Genomic DNA, 14357 nt, shown 5'->3' with positions numbered 1-14357 from the left:
GCGCGCCGGAAAACGACGCCCGACTTCCCCACGTGGAAAAGACCGACGCAAGTCTGTGTGTGCTGAGGAGAAATCGACGCACACACCCCTTTTTCCACGCATCTCTTCTCCTGTGGCCCTCTGAGGAGATTTTCCACCAGAAACCAGGTACTTTGTGCTTGAAAGACACTGTATTGCATTCTAAAGACTTAAGACACTTTATATCACTTCCCTGTGATATTTCTACAATTTTCCATTGCAACTTTATTCTTTTTGACCTACAATTATCCTGATAAATATTATATATTTTTCTAAACACTGTGTGGTGTATTTTTGTGGTGCTATATGGTGGTATTGTATGATTTATTGCACAAATACTTTACACATTGCCTTCTAAGTTAAGCCTGACTGCTCGTGCCAAGCTACCAGAGGGTGGGCACAGGATAATCTTGGATAGTGTGTGACTTACCCTGACTAGAGTGAGGGCTTTTGCTTGGACAGGAGGTAACCTGACTGCCAACCAAAAACCCCATTTCTAACATTGGTGATCAGCGGTGAGGATAGGACTTGTATTTGTGCAGTGACATACAGTAGCTAAGTATTTCACTACATACCCACAGTTGAAGGTCAACTTGGTTTTTATCTCTTTTTGAAAATCCGTTTTTTCCTGACAATTTTCAAAAACTAAATCCTCACTCAACATGTCTCTGACTGGGTCTCAGACAGGGGACTTTGACCTAGTCCAGTTGGATACATACACGGTCAAACAACTAAGAGGATTCTGCAGGGCATTAAGGGTACCCACCCAAGGGGCCTCCAGAAAGGAGGACTTTCAAGTGGCGCTGAGGGCCTGGGCAGAAGCCCATTTAGAGGATGATGAGGAAGAGGAGCCAGAAAATGGCCCCTCAGAAGGATTTTCACTATCTATGGATGGTGTTACCACTGCAATTGTGCACCCTTCCAGACCAGGGAGCAGTGTCTCCATGCAAAGCCTGACCGCAGAGGAAAGGAGAGAGGAAAGGGAGTTCCAATTGCAAATGGCAAAACTGAAAATTGAGGCACAACAGGAGGAGAGGAGGGCAGAAAGAGAAGCCAAACAAGCTGAGGCTGAAAGAGCAGCCAAACAGATTGAAGCTGAAAGAACAGCCAAACAAATGGAAGCTGAAAGAGCGTTGGCTGAAAAGAAACTATTGTTGGCTCATGAACTGAGTCTCAAGGAGCTGGAGATCAAGGCAAGACAGTCTGAATCCAGCAATAATGGTGGCAGCATACAGACAGGACCTGCTGGAGAAAAGAAGGTTCGTATACCCAAAAATGTGGTGCCCAGTTTTGTGGTGGGAGATGACATAGATAAATGGTTAGCTGCTTATGAAGTTGCACTAAGGGCTCATGAGGTTCCTGAAGGGCAATGGGGGGTAGCTATGTGGGGTTATGTGCCGCCATTGGGGAGGGACACACTTCTCACATTGGATCCACCGGATCAAAACACATACCCACTCCAGAAAGCCACTTTACTTGCCAAGTTTGGGCTGACCCCTGAGGGATACCGTCAGAGGTTCAGGGACAGCACCAAACAAACCACACAAACATGGGTAGATTTCTTTGATTTCTCTAGTAAGGCACTGAATGGATGGGTGCGGGGCAACAAAGTAGCAGATTATAAAGGTTTATATGACTTGATCCTGAGAGAGCATATGCTTAATGTTACTTATACCGATTTGCGCCAGCACCTAGTGGATAGTAAGCTGACTGATCCCAGGAAGCTTGCTGAGGAGGCGGACCTCTGGGTTAGCACCAGAGTGTCCAAAAAGGTACCTGGGGGGGACTCCCACAAAGGTGGTCAGGGTTCCCAACAGAAGAAAGAGGGGGGAGATAAACTTACAGATAAGGAACTCTCTAAAGGCCCCCAAAAGAATTCCCAGGGAGGGGGTGGCAACCCTTCCTTTTCCAAATTTGGGAAGAAACCAGGGACATTTGACAGGTCAGGAAAATCTAGCCCCAAATGCATGGAGTGTTACCAATATGGTCACTACAAAGGCGATCCACAGTGCCCCAAGAGGGCACCGTCCACTACCGGACAGGCACCTGGGTTGACTAGTGTAGCACTCGGGGGGGAGATGGACCCCACTAGCTTTGGGGAGCAGGTAGAGATTTCCCTAGTGTCCCTGGGAGAAGGAGAAATGATGTCCAAGGTCCACATGCCTAAAAATACTTCCAAGTACCGGCAGTGGGTCCTCATTGATGGGCAGAAGGTGGAGGCTCTGCGTGACACAGGAGCCAGTATGACTACTATCAAGAGTCAGCTGGTGTCCACAGAGCAGATAATCCCTAATACATTCCACCAGGTCATAGTCGCTGACAATCGCGAGAGTCACCTACCGGTGGCTCGGGTTCCCTTTGAGTGGGGGGGGGTCTCTGGTACTCTGAAAGTAGCTGTGAGTCCTGCCATGCCTGTAGATTGTCTGTTAGGCAATGATCTAGAGCATACTGCTTGGAAAGAAGTAGAGCTCAGATCTCACCTGGAGATGTTAGGGTTACCTGAGTGGGTCTGCATGACCACCCGGTCCATGGCTGACCGAGAGGGAAGTCAAGGGCATCTGGAGCCTGGAACGATGGCCCAGGGAGCTGCCAAGAGGAGGGACGAGGGGCGCGGGAAACCGGCCCCAGAAGTTCCCACAGTGGCTGACGGGGCTCCTGAGGAGGAGACTCCCGAGCCAACTGGGGAAGACATTGCCACCCTAGGTGACTTACCGGAGCTTGCTGGCTGGCAAGTTGAGGGTGGACCCACCAGGGAGGAATTCTGCAAGGCGCAGAAAGAGTGTCCCACTCTAGAAGGGTTGAGGAAACAAGCCTTAAACCAGGCAGCAGGTGACGCCTCTGGCAATCACCACCTATATTGGGAGAATGATCTCCTCTACAGTGAGCCTAGGGTTCCGGTCTTTGGGGCAGCACGTGTGCTGGTGGTCCCCCAATGTTACCGAGCCTTCCTACTGGGTCTGGCTCACGACATTCCCCTGGCAGGACATTTGGGACAAGACAAGACCTTCAACAGGCTTGTCACCCACTTTCACTGGCCCAAAATGAGGACACACTCAGACAAATTCTGCAGGGCTTGTCCTACCTGCCAGGCTAGTGGTAAAGCAGGAAAGAGGGTTAAAACCCCCCTGATTCCACTTCCTGTCGTTGGCACCCCCTTTGAAAGGGTGGGCGTCGACATTGTTGGCCCCTTGGACCCCAAAACTGCCTTAGGCAACAGGTTTATCCTGGTTTTGGTGGACCACGCCACCCGGTACCCAGAGGCAATCCCTCTGAGGACCGTAACTGCATCGGTGGTAGCCAGAACCCTGATGGGGATATTTACCCGTGTGGGATTCCCCAAGGAGATAGTGTCTGACAGAGGCACTAACTTCATGTCCGCGTACATGAAGCATCTGTGGGATGCGTGTGGTGTAACCTACAAGTTCACCACACCCTATCACCCCCAGTCTAATGGGCTTGTGGAGAGATTCAACAAGACCCTGAAAGGCATGATTGGTGGCCTCCCTGAGGCCATGAGGCGTAAATGGGACGTCCTCTTACCATGCCTTCTCTTTGCTTACAGAGAGGTCCCCCAGAGGGGGGTAGGGTTCAGTCCCTTTGAGCTTCTCTATGGGTACCCCGTCAGGGGACCCTTAAGCATTGTCAAGGAGGGATTGGAGAACGCTCCAAAGACACCCCCTCAGGACGTGGTCAGCTACATGTTGGCCCTCCGCAATCAGATGACCCGCTTCTGGAAAGAGGCCCAAAGTAACCTGGAGGCCAGTCAAGAGGTGATGAAACAATGGTATGACCAGAAGGCCACTCTGGTAGAGTTTCAACCTGGAGACAAAGTGTGGGTAATGGAGCCAGTAGAGCCCAGAGCTCTCCAGGACCGCTGGTCTGGCCCATTTGAAATAAAGGAGCGGAAAGGGGAGGCCACTTACCTAGTGGACCTCCAAACCCCTAGGAACCCCCTAAGGGTGCTCCACGTGAACCGACTAAAAGCTCATTTTGAGAGGTCGGAGATCAACATGCTTCTGGTCACAGATGAAGGAATGGAAGAGGAGAGTGAACCTCTCCCGGACCTCCTCTCTGCCCAAGAAGGTGATGGGTCCGTAAGCGGGGTCATTCTGTCTGACTCCCTGACTCTAAACCAGAAAGGAGACTGCTATGAGCTGTTGGAGCAGTTCTCCCCCCTCTTCTCCCTTACTCCGGGACTGACCCACCTCTGTGTTCATGATATTGACACCGGTGACAGTCTCCCTGTGAAGAACAAAATTTACAGGTTGTCAGATAAGGTGAAGGCCAGCATCAAGGAGGAGGTCTCCAAGATGTTGACGCTAGGGGTTATTGAGAAGTCCAGTAGTCCCTGGGCCAGCCCAGTGGTGTTGGTCCCCAAGGCTACTGCCCCAGGCGCGAAGCCAGAACTCCGGTTCTGCGTGGACTACCGGGGTCTCAACTCAGTCACACGGACTGATGCTCACCCCATCCCCCGAGCTGATGAGCTCGTGGACAGGCTAGGCGCTGCCAAGTTCCTGAGTACGTTTGATCTTACTTCAGGGTACTGGCAGATCGCCCTGACTGAGGGGGCTAAGGAAAGGTCCGCCTTTTCCACCCCTGACGGCCATTACCAGTTCCGGGTGATGCCGTTTGGATTGAAAAATGCCCCCGCTACCTTCCAACGGTTGGTTAACGGGGTCCTGGCTGGCAAGGATGCCTTCTGTGCAGCCTACCTGGATGACATAGCTGTCTACAGTTCCAGCTGGGAGGAACACCTGCTCCACCTCAAGGAGGTGCTTCAGGCCCTGCAACAGGCAGGCCTGACCATCAAGGCTAGTAAGTGCCAGATTGGGCAGGGTTCCGTGGTGTACTTGGGACACCTAGTAGGTGGTGGCAAGGTGCAGCCACTCCAGGCCAAGATCGAAACTATCAAGGCCTGGCAACCACCTCGAACCCAGACTGAGGTGAGAGCCTTTTTAGGCCTCACCGGATACTACCGAAGGTTTGTCAAGGGCTATGGTACCATTGTGTCCCCCTTGACAGAACTCACGTCCAAGAAGCAACCTAGGTTGGTGAATTGGACAGAGGCTTGTCAGAAAGCCTTTGACGCCCTAAAGGAAGCCATGTGCACGGCCCCCGTGCTCAAGGCCCCTGACTACTCCCAGGAATTTATCGTGCAGACAGACGCTTCAGAGCATGGCATAGGGGCAGTCCTAGCACAGCTAAATGAGGAGGGCCAAGATCAACCGGTAGTCTTTATTAGCAGAAGGCTATTACCACGGGAACAGAGGTGGAGTGCTATTGAAAGAGAAGCTTTTGCTGTGGTCTGGGCACTGAAGAAGCTGAGGCCCTACCTGTTTGGGACTCACTTCCTAGTTCAGACAGACCACAGGCCCCTCAGATGGCTCATGCAGATGAGGGGTGAGAATCCAAAACTTCTGAGGTGGTCCATTTCCCTACAGGGGATGGACTTTACGGTGGAACATCGCCCAGGGGTTGACCACGCCAATGCTGATGGTCTCTCCAGGTACTTCCGCCTTAGCGATGAGAGCTCCCAGGAGGTCGGGTAGCTCTCCCCACTTTCAGCTGGGGGGGACACATGTTAGACCTGACAGCCTTAGGGTAGTCACCCCTAACTTTTTGCCTGCCTCCCTCCTCGTTTTGGATACTGTTTTTGCTGGTTTTTAGACTCTGCGCACTTTACCACTGCTAACCAGTGATAAAGTGTATATGCTCTCTCTCTGTAAACATGGTAACTTTGGATCATACCTGATTGAACTATTTAATCTACTTATAAGTCCCCAGTCATGTGCACTCCAGGTGCCTAGGGCATATAGATTAAATGCTACTAGTGGACCTGCAGCACGGATTGTGCCACCCACTTAAGTAGCCCCTTTTCCTTGTCTCAGGCCTACCATTGCGAGGCCTGTGTGTGCAGTTTCACTGCCACCTCGACTTGGCATTTAAAAGTACTTGCCAAGCCTAGAACTCCCCTTTTTCTGCATATAAGTCACCCTTAATGTGTGCCCTGGGTATCCCCTAGAGCAGGGTGCTGTGTAGGTAAAAGACAGGACATGTACCTGTGTAGTTATATGTCCTGGTAGTGTAAAACTCCTAAATTCGTTTTTGCACTACTGGGAGACCTGCTCCCTTCATAGGCTAACATTGGGGCTGCCCTCATACACTGTTGAAGTGGCAGCTGCTGATCTGAAAGGAGCAGGGAGGTCATATTTAGTATGGCCAGAATGGTAATACAAAATCCTACTGACTGGTGAAGTCGGATTTAATATTACTATTCTAGAAATGCCACTTTTAGAAAGTGAGCATTTCTTTGCACTTAAATCCTTCTGTGCCTTACAATCCACGTCTGGCTAGGTTTAGTTGACAGCTCCTTGTGCATTCACTCAGACACACCCCAAACACAGGGTACTCAGCCTCACTTGCATACATCTGCATTTTGAATGGGTCTTCCTGGGCTGGGAGGGTGGAGGGCCTGCCCTCACACAAAGGACTGCCACACCCCCTACTGGGACCCTGGCAGACAGGATTGAACTGAAAGGGGACCTGGTGCACTTCTTAGCCACTCTTTGAAGTCTCCCCCACTTCAAAGGCACATTTGGGTATAAAACAGGGCCTCTGCCCTACCTCCTCAGACACTTGCTGGAGAAGAAACCGGAACCAGAAACTACATCCTGCCAAGAAGAACTGCCTGGCTGCTCAAAGGACTCACCTGTCTGCTTTCTACAAAGGACTGCTGTCTTGCTGTTGCCCTGCTGCCTTGCTGAACTCTTGTCTGGCTGTGAAAGTGCTCTCCAAGGGCTTGGATAGAGCTTGCCTCCTGTTCCTTGAAGTCTCAGGACCAAAAAGACTTCTTCCTTTCACTTGGACGCTCCGTGCGCCGAAAATTTCGACGCACAGCTTGTTTCGTGGCGAGATAAACGCCGCACACCGACGCTGATCGACGCGACGCCCTCGGGGCGATCGAGACTTCGACGCACAACCTCGCAAGGACAAAGCCGCTCGACTTTCCAGGAGAAATCGACGCGACGCCCACCGTGAGTGCGAAACTTTGACGCACGGCCTCGCAAGGACAACGCCGCCCGACTTCCAAGGAGAAATCGACGCGACGCCTGCCGTGAGACCAAACTTTCGACGCACGGCCTCGCAAGGACAACGCCGCCCGACTTCCAAGGAGAAATCGACGCGACGCCTACCGTGAGATCGAAACTTCGACGCGCAGCCCCGCAGAACGACGCGCAGCCGGAAAACAAGCAGGAGAATCCACGCACAGACCCGGGACATCTGGTAATCCCCGCGATCCACAAAAAGAGACTGTCTGCGCGCCGGAAAACGACGCCCGACTTCCCCGCGTGGAAAAGACCGACGCAAGTCTGTGTGTGCTGAGGAGAAATCGACGCACACACCCCTTTTTCCACGCATCTCTTCTCCTGTGGCCCTCTGAGGAGATTTTCCACCAGAAACCAGGTACTTTGTGCTTGAAAGACACTGTATTGCATTCTAAAGACTTAAGACACTTTATATCACTTCCCTGTGATATTTCTACAATTTTCCATTGCAACTTTATTCTTTTTGACCTACAATTATCCTGATAAATATTATATATTTTTCTAAACACTGTGTGGTGTATTTTTGTGGTGCTATATGGTGGTATTGTATGATTTATTGCACAAATACTTTACACATTGCCTTCTAAGTTAAGCCTGACTGCTCGTGCCAAGCTACCAGAGGGTGGGCACAGGATAATCTTGGATAGTGTGTGACTTACCCTGACTAGAGTGAGGGCTTTTGCTTGGACAGGAGGTAACCTGACTGCCAACCAAAAACCCCATTTCTAACACATGTAGTAAGCTATTATAGTTGAGTAGTGATGGCATAAGGCCTGCTGCAAGAGCCGCCAACAGAAAAGGTGAAAGGCAAGTCACAAAAATTGTAGCGACATTTGAAAAAAAGTAAAGCCCTGGATTTTGCTCTTCTGAACTGTTTTTCCAAAATGAACAGTTAGAAGAAATGAAATATTTATAAAAAGGTGTTTATTGTTTTCTATTTTCTATATGCTACAGGTCATTACATGAATGATAACATGTTTTAGCACATTCTGATCTACATCTCTTTTTTAAACCTGACAAATAAATCAGTTCTAATATATTTTTGGCGTGCTTATTTCACACTACCGATGATACTTCTATTTCTTCATGTCTACAAATGCATCTCTGAAATATATGAAAGAGACACCAAGGATTAAAGTGGCCTATGGGAAGGGTGATCATGTGATTCTGAATTATGCAGAGTAAAATACCTTTTTCCATCCTTTAATAAAATATTGAAAGTCACATCGGAGCACCATAACTTTATAAAATAACTCGGCCTGGTCGTGCTTTTGGCAGAGGAAATCCTCAAGGACTTGCAATATCATTAGAGTGTACAGCAGGGTTTTTTTATCCTCATACAAAAAGGACATTTTTCCTTTACGTATTACTTAATTACATTTGTAACACACTGCTACTCCAAACAAGGGGGGATCTGGATACGTTATATAAAACACTCAATAGAACACATCATGCATGTGAGAAATTAGTCTAAACCGTCCCCCCTTGATTTTCCACTTTTTAGAATGACTTGTTTAAGGACTTCTGTCATGAGTCTCATTACCTGAGTCTCACTCACTGCAAGATCATTTATGATGGATTGGGAGTGCTGACCGCCAGTATCAACCTTTTAAGATGAGGTCTGCTGCTGTACAGCTAGTATAAGAGGCTTTGGGCTGGTTGCACATGAGCACGTGTGCCAGATAAATGTATGAGACTACCGTCTAGCTCAGATGGCATCTGCAGAACGGTAGTCTGTTGTAGAAGGGATCGTTCAGGGATTGTTTTGAGATGGTGCAGAGTTGATAATGTGAGGGACATTAATAGAGTGAGTTGGTAAATTTATAGTGATTACTGAAAAGTGTGTGTGCTTCAATGTATTATATACTATGGGCGAAATCTGCACCAAACTACAGCTTCACCATTGTGAAGCCTATACACTAACATGAGACACCGGCCACATGGTAAAAATTAAACCTGTTAGAAATGGGGTCTTTGGTTTGCAGTCAGGTTCCCCCCTGTCCAAGCAAGGACCATCACTCTAGTCAGAGTAAAAGCGAATCACCCTCAGCTAATCCCTGCTTACCCCCTTGGTAGCTTGGCACGAGCAGTAGGCTTAACTTCAAAGTGCTAGGTGTAAAGTATTTGTACCAATACACTCAGTAGCTTAATTAAAACACTACAAAATGACACAACACAGGTTTAGAAAAATAGGAAATATTTATCTAAAAAAAACAAGTATTTCTTGGAGAATTCCCATTTGGAAGACAGAAGACCTCTGATCCTTGCTGTAAGGATAGATTCAAGGACTTTCGACTTCAGTTGACATCCAGGGCCTATGGTTTATTTCTCTAGGGCCAGTGACTCTGCCTCCTTCCACACCATCTATGGAATTGTAGAGGGATGGACCTGCTGGTGGGAAACATGAAGGACTCTACTGGATCTTTGTGGACTGGCACGACAGGAGTGTGACCTTCGGAAGGAGGGAGGCCCTGATTTCCACTGGCCAAGGCACATGTGGGTGGCCAACCAGGAGGCCATTGGGCCTGGTGGGTGCAGGCAGGAAGGGCACTCTGTCTTGTAGTTCTGGGAGTACTGCTGTTGGAGGTCTGGGCCTGGGAAAAGTGCCTGGTGCTCAGCCTGGAGACAGAAACTTTGTGAGAAGGGAAGGCAGTAAATAGTTGACTCCCCAAAGTTGCAAGGCCTGAAGAAAACACTCCTGGTGGCTGGACTGTACCACTAGGAGCAAAACACAATTTTCACAGTGTGGACAGTCATAAGTATTAATGAAGGCCATGGGAATAGTGTACTCTGAATGACAAAGGTATCAGTAAATTGTTGATTTTTATTTAACAGTGATCAGTACATGGCCTAATGAATGTCATTGTAGGATGGTACCATCCATAGTGGCTTTAATGGTATTACAGTGGCTTATTATCACACCTTCCTACTTTTATTTATGTGGTGACACCGTGCCAAATGCAGTATGCTCACCTCTGCATAACAAGACCCTACTATATTGTGCCTAGCATGGGTGGAGGTTATCATGGGCTTAGGGTTCAGATCCCGCTAAGGGTGTGAACTGTTAGTAGGGTCCGAACCTAGGTATTTCATCTTGCCATTTTGTACATATTTGTAAACTAATGAGTAGTACTGAGTGCATGTAATTAAGTACTTTTCCTTTTTATAAGTAAAACCACTAAATGTGAAATGATGTTTTAGGTGTTTTAGTTTCATGCCTGCAGACTGGGGTACTAGCCCACATCACCATCCCAAGTAGGCCTTGGATTGCTCTGCCTCGATACCCTCACAGTCCAATGTTACATGGCGTACTTGGATCCCAGTAGAAGTATTAATGCAGACTTATTACTTGTGAATGACCCAAATCCTTTACAACTCATTACACCCTTCCTTTTAAAGCATTGATATTTGTTTCTCCAGTCTGATGATCAATGGATCAGAAATGTGATACACATTTTTTCGAACATGATCTGGCAGTTGAAATGCGCATAAGCCATTGGAGGAAAGGAAGGTACGCAGGTCTTACAGGAGCTTGACAATGCATTGTGTAAACACTGCTTTTGCATGCAGCCAATCATAAAAGACGAACATACATCTGCAGAGGCTATTTTCACCAAGCCGCTGCTTAGGTAGATGAAAGAAAGATCTTTCTATTATATGTTCTTGGAAGTGTATTCACTGCACTACCTGCGATTCTGTTTTTCCCAGTCTCTTAGTTTCTGACTTTGCTCAGGCGTTGCATAATGTGAGGCTGACGTGCAGAAGTCTTTGAACACAAGTCATGATGGAACACCTTTTATAATTGGATGCTGAACTCCATGAAAAAAGCAACAGACCGTGACTACCTACGCTGTGGAAGCTGTGCATGACATGTTGTCAGGTATACTGGGAAAGGCAGCGTAGGCTCAACTGACAGTTTCAGGAGGATGTGAGAATACCATCCAGGGTCTACCAGATTATTTTTAAAACTGCACGAAAAATAGTGAGTTGTACAACACCTTCGGTCCAGAAGAGAATTAAAAAAATATAAATATCCTGATGATGTGGCTTGTCTGGGAAATAATACATCCAGAAGAATTTGTTAAATAGTGTTAGAAAAAATGGTGAATGTTCATATTTCGTTTTGCCAAATGCACTGCTCAAATAAAAAAGTGTTTAATGAAATTAACTAAGGGGTTTCTGGGGTATTGTCAAATGGGAGATTTGCTAAATTTGCATTTGTTAACTGGTGAATTCTGGCGGGTACTTCTGAAATGTACATTACTGTAGGTGAACTTTACTGAGTTATCTTGTGGCACAAACAGTGCTTCTATATACGGACTGAACTCGGAATGCTAAAGTTTGAGTACGAAGGGCCATTATCTTCAAGTGGACTGCGGCTGAGTTCTCTCAAGGCTGATACTATCACATTACATTGAAAAGAAAACCTGGTCTGGTACAGCCCTCGTTCACTTTATTAAGAGTGGCACAAGCAGCTAGTCGTTGCACAGAGAAAATACGTGTGTGTTTGTGCAAAAACGTGCCAGCGCAACAATAGAGTTAAGAAATGAAAATCTTAAAAGAGAAAAACCAAGACAATTACAAGCACGAATATGTGATAACAAGAATGTCACAAAAATCACATGAAGGGATCAAGTGCTACAAATAAAATGAAAACTTACGAAACCATGGGAAAAAATATTCAGTGTGCCATGGTTACTAGGGACCCATGCACTCTCTGTGGCTGGCCCGTAAGCGACAATGACTAGCCAGAAACAGCCTGAACGTCTTTAACTTCAGACTAAGAAATGCTCTAAAGGTTAAAAAAAAAAAAAAAACAACTGGACAAGCTGGAAACTGTTGTTAAATAGGGCCACATGATGTAAAATTCACATTTTGAGCAGTTCTGTCGTCACCTTAAGTGTCCAGTCGTTAAGCTTTAATTTAATGAAGGAAAAAGTGGACTTTCTCTTCTATAGAAAGCGAGAAAGTGCAATTAACAGGGCACCCCTTGCCTGGATTATACAGTACACCGCCAATACATTGACAAGGTACCTACGTACTGATTTATTTTTCTTAACTACACCTCTATGCATCTCTTAAGATTTTTGTATATATTCTTCAGTCGATATTTTAGCAGGACAATATTCCTGCAATATTGTGGTATACAGCTATAGGAATTCACATGCCTATCTGGACGATCTGCCATTGCATTTCACTGTTTACAAAATGCCTGCTACTCTTGGAATATGTTGAAACAAACATATTAGTTAGTATATTTAGTGTAATACACAACCATTATGTAATGTCACATGATTTTGTAGCCACTTTATGGGCATGGTCTGTGGTGCACGGACAATCTGGGTCTGCACTTCAAAATAGAAATACACTCTGACCATATTTTCTGGCTTTCGTGTTCAAACTGAAAAACACTTTCTAAAGCTTCTCCTCAGGTCATTGCATCAAATTGTTTTATTTTTTAATGTATAGTTTTCATATTGAAAAGGGAATCCTAACTCTACCTCTAGACTGTTACTTTTGTTACTTCTACATCGCAGATGCATGTCGGAGAGAAACTCCTTTCTGTATACAATAAAGAGGAAGATAGGTGCTCTGGACAGGATAGATATCAGGCTTTGTTTTTACTTGAAAGTGCTTTACTTTTTGAAAAACGCTCCACATGTGGCCAAAGTGTGTTTTTTAAGGCGGGAGCTGAATTTAAGACATCTGTCCTTAATTGATTAGCATGTTAAATATTGTGGTAGGTGCTCTAATACCTCTTTCTCCGAGACATATAACTGAAAAGTGGAGGCAATTCGAGCATGGAGTGTTTCTATATATATATATATATATCATTGTTTAACATTTGGTGTGTGAGAACCAATAAGATGTGGTTATTTTCTACTAAGTGGCATATGCTTACTGCCTTTAATGGAACTGTGGTGCAGTTTTTCTATGTACTTATTTACACATATACTATTAGTAATGGGGTCTTTGGTTGACAGTCAGGTTACCCCATGTTCAAGCAAGTATCCTCAGTCTAGTCAGGGTAAAAGAGAATTACCCTCAGCTAACCCCTGCTTACCCCTTTGGTAGCTTGGCAGAGCAGTAGGCTTATCTTCAGAGTGCTAGGTGTAAAGTATTTGTACCAACACACACAGTAACTCAATGAAAACACTACAAAATGACACAACACCAGTTTAGCAAAATAGGAAATATTTATCTAAACAAAACCAGACCAAAACGACCGAAATCCAACATACACAAGTCAAGTTATGAATTTTTAAAAATTAAACTCAAAAATAGCGCTTAGAAACACAAAATGCTTCAATCAGGTGTTAACACGGTGTCGTGACGGAGTCGTTCCCAACAAGTTGACACCAGCGGCGCTGGACACGGAGTTTCGTAGACCCCCAAGTACAGTACCTTTGGTGAAGAGTGAAAACAAGTCAATGCTCGAAGTCGAGGATCGCGGTGTCTGTGCGAAACGTTGAATCCGTGCATTTCGAACGGCGTCGGTCACGACGTGGTGCGGCGACTTCCACGGAGTTGCAGACTTCAGCGGGACTGCAGCAGCGTCAGGCCTGTGAAGGTCGTCGCGTTCCAGCGAAGATCACGCAGTCGAATACAGACGGCGTCACTGGATTCAGCAGCGGCGTTGGTCCGAGGTCGTTCGAAGTCTATTTCCTTGGATTTCCACCAGATTTCCTTTCAAGGGCCCAGAGGACTGGATAGGGCACCACTTGTCAGAGCAGGAGTCTCTCCAGAGACTCCAGGTGCTGGCAGAGAGAAGTCTTTGCTGTCCCTGAGACTTCAAACAACAGGAGGCAAGTTCTAAATCAAGCTCTTGGAGATTCCTTCACAAGATGGAAGGCACACAAAGTCCAGTCTTTGCCCTCTTACTCTGGCAGAAGCAGCAACTGCAGGATAGCTCCACAAAGCACAGTCACAGGCAGAGCAGCACTTCTCCTCAGCTCTTCTCCAGGAAGAGGTTCCTCTTGATGTCCAGAAGTGATCCAAAGTCTGTGATTTTGGGTGCCCTTCTTATACCCAATTTCTCCTTTGAAATAGGCCTACTTCAAAGTAAAGTCTCTTTTGAATGTGAAATCCTGCCTTTCCCAGGCCAGGCCCCAGACACTCACCAGGAGGTCAGAGACTGCATTGTGTGAGGACAGGCACAGCCCTTTCAGGTGTAAGTGACCACTCCTCCCCTCCCTCCTAGCACAGATGGCTCATCAGGAAATGCAAACTACA

General features: G+C 46.8%; 1 protein-coding gene across 1 annotated transcript in view; it reads right to left on the bottom strand.

Moving 5' to 3' along the window:
- Positions 1-14357, bottom strand: part of DAB1 (DAB adaptor protein 1) — a 3348596-nt gene that overhangs the window by 2958925 nt on the left and 375314 nt on the right. The window lies entirely within an intron of this gene.

The sequence above is a fragment of the Pleurodeles waltl genome, chromosome 4_2 (assembly GCF_031143425.1).
Source record: "Pleurodeles waltl isolate 20211129_DDA chromosome 4_2, aPleWal1.hap1.20221129, whole genome shotgun sequence".
Lineage (NCBI taxonomy): Eukaryota > Metazoa > Chordata > Amphibia > Caudata > Salamandridae > Pleurodeles > Pleurodeles waltl.
This window is presented reverse-complemented; position numbering and strand designations above follow the sequence as displayed.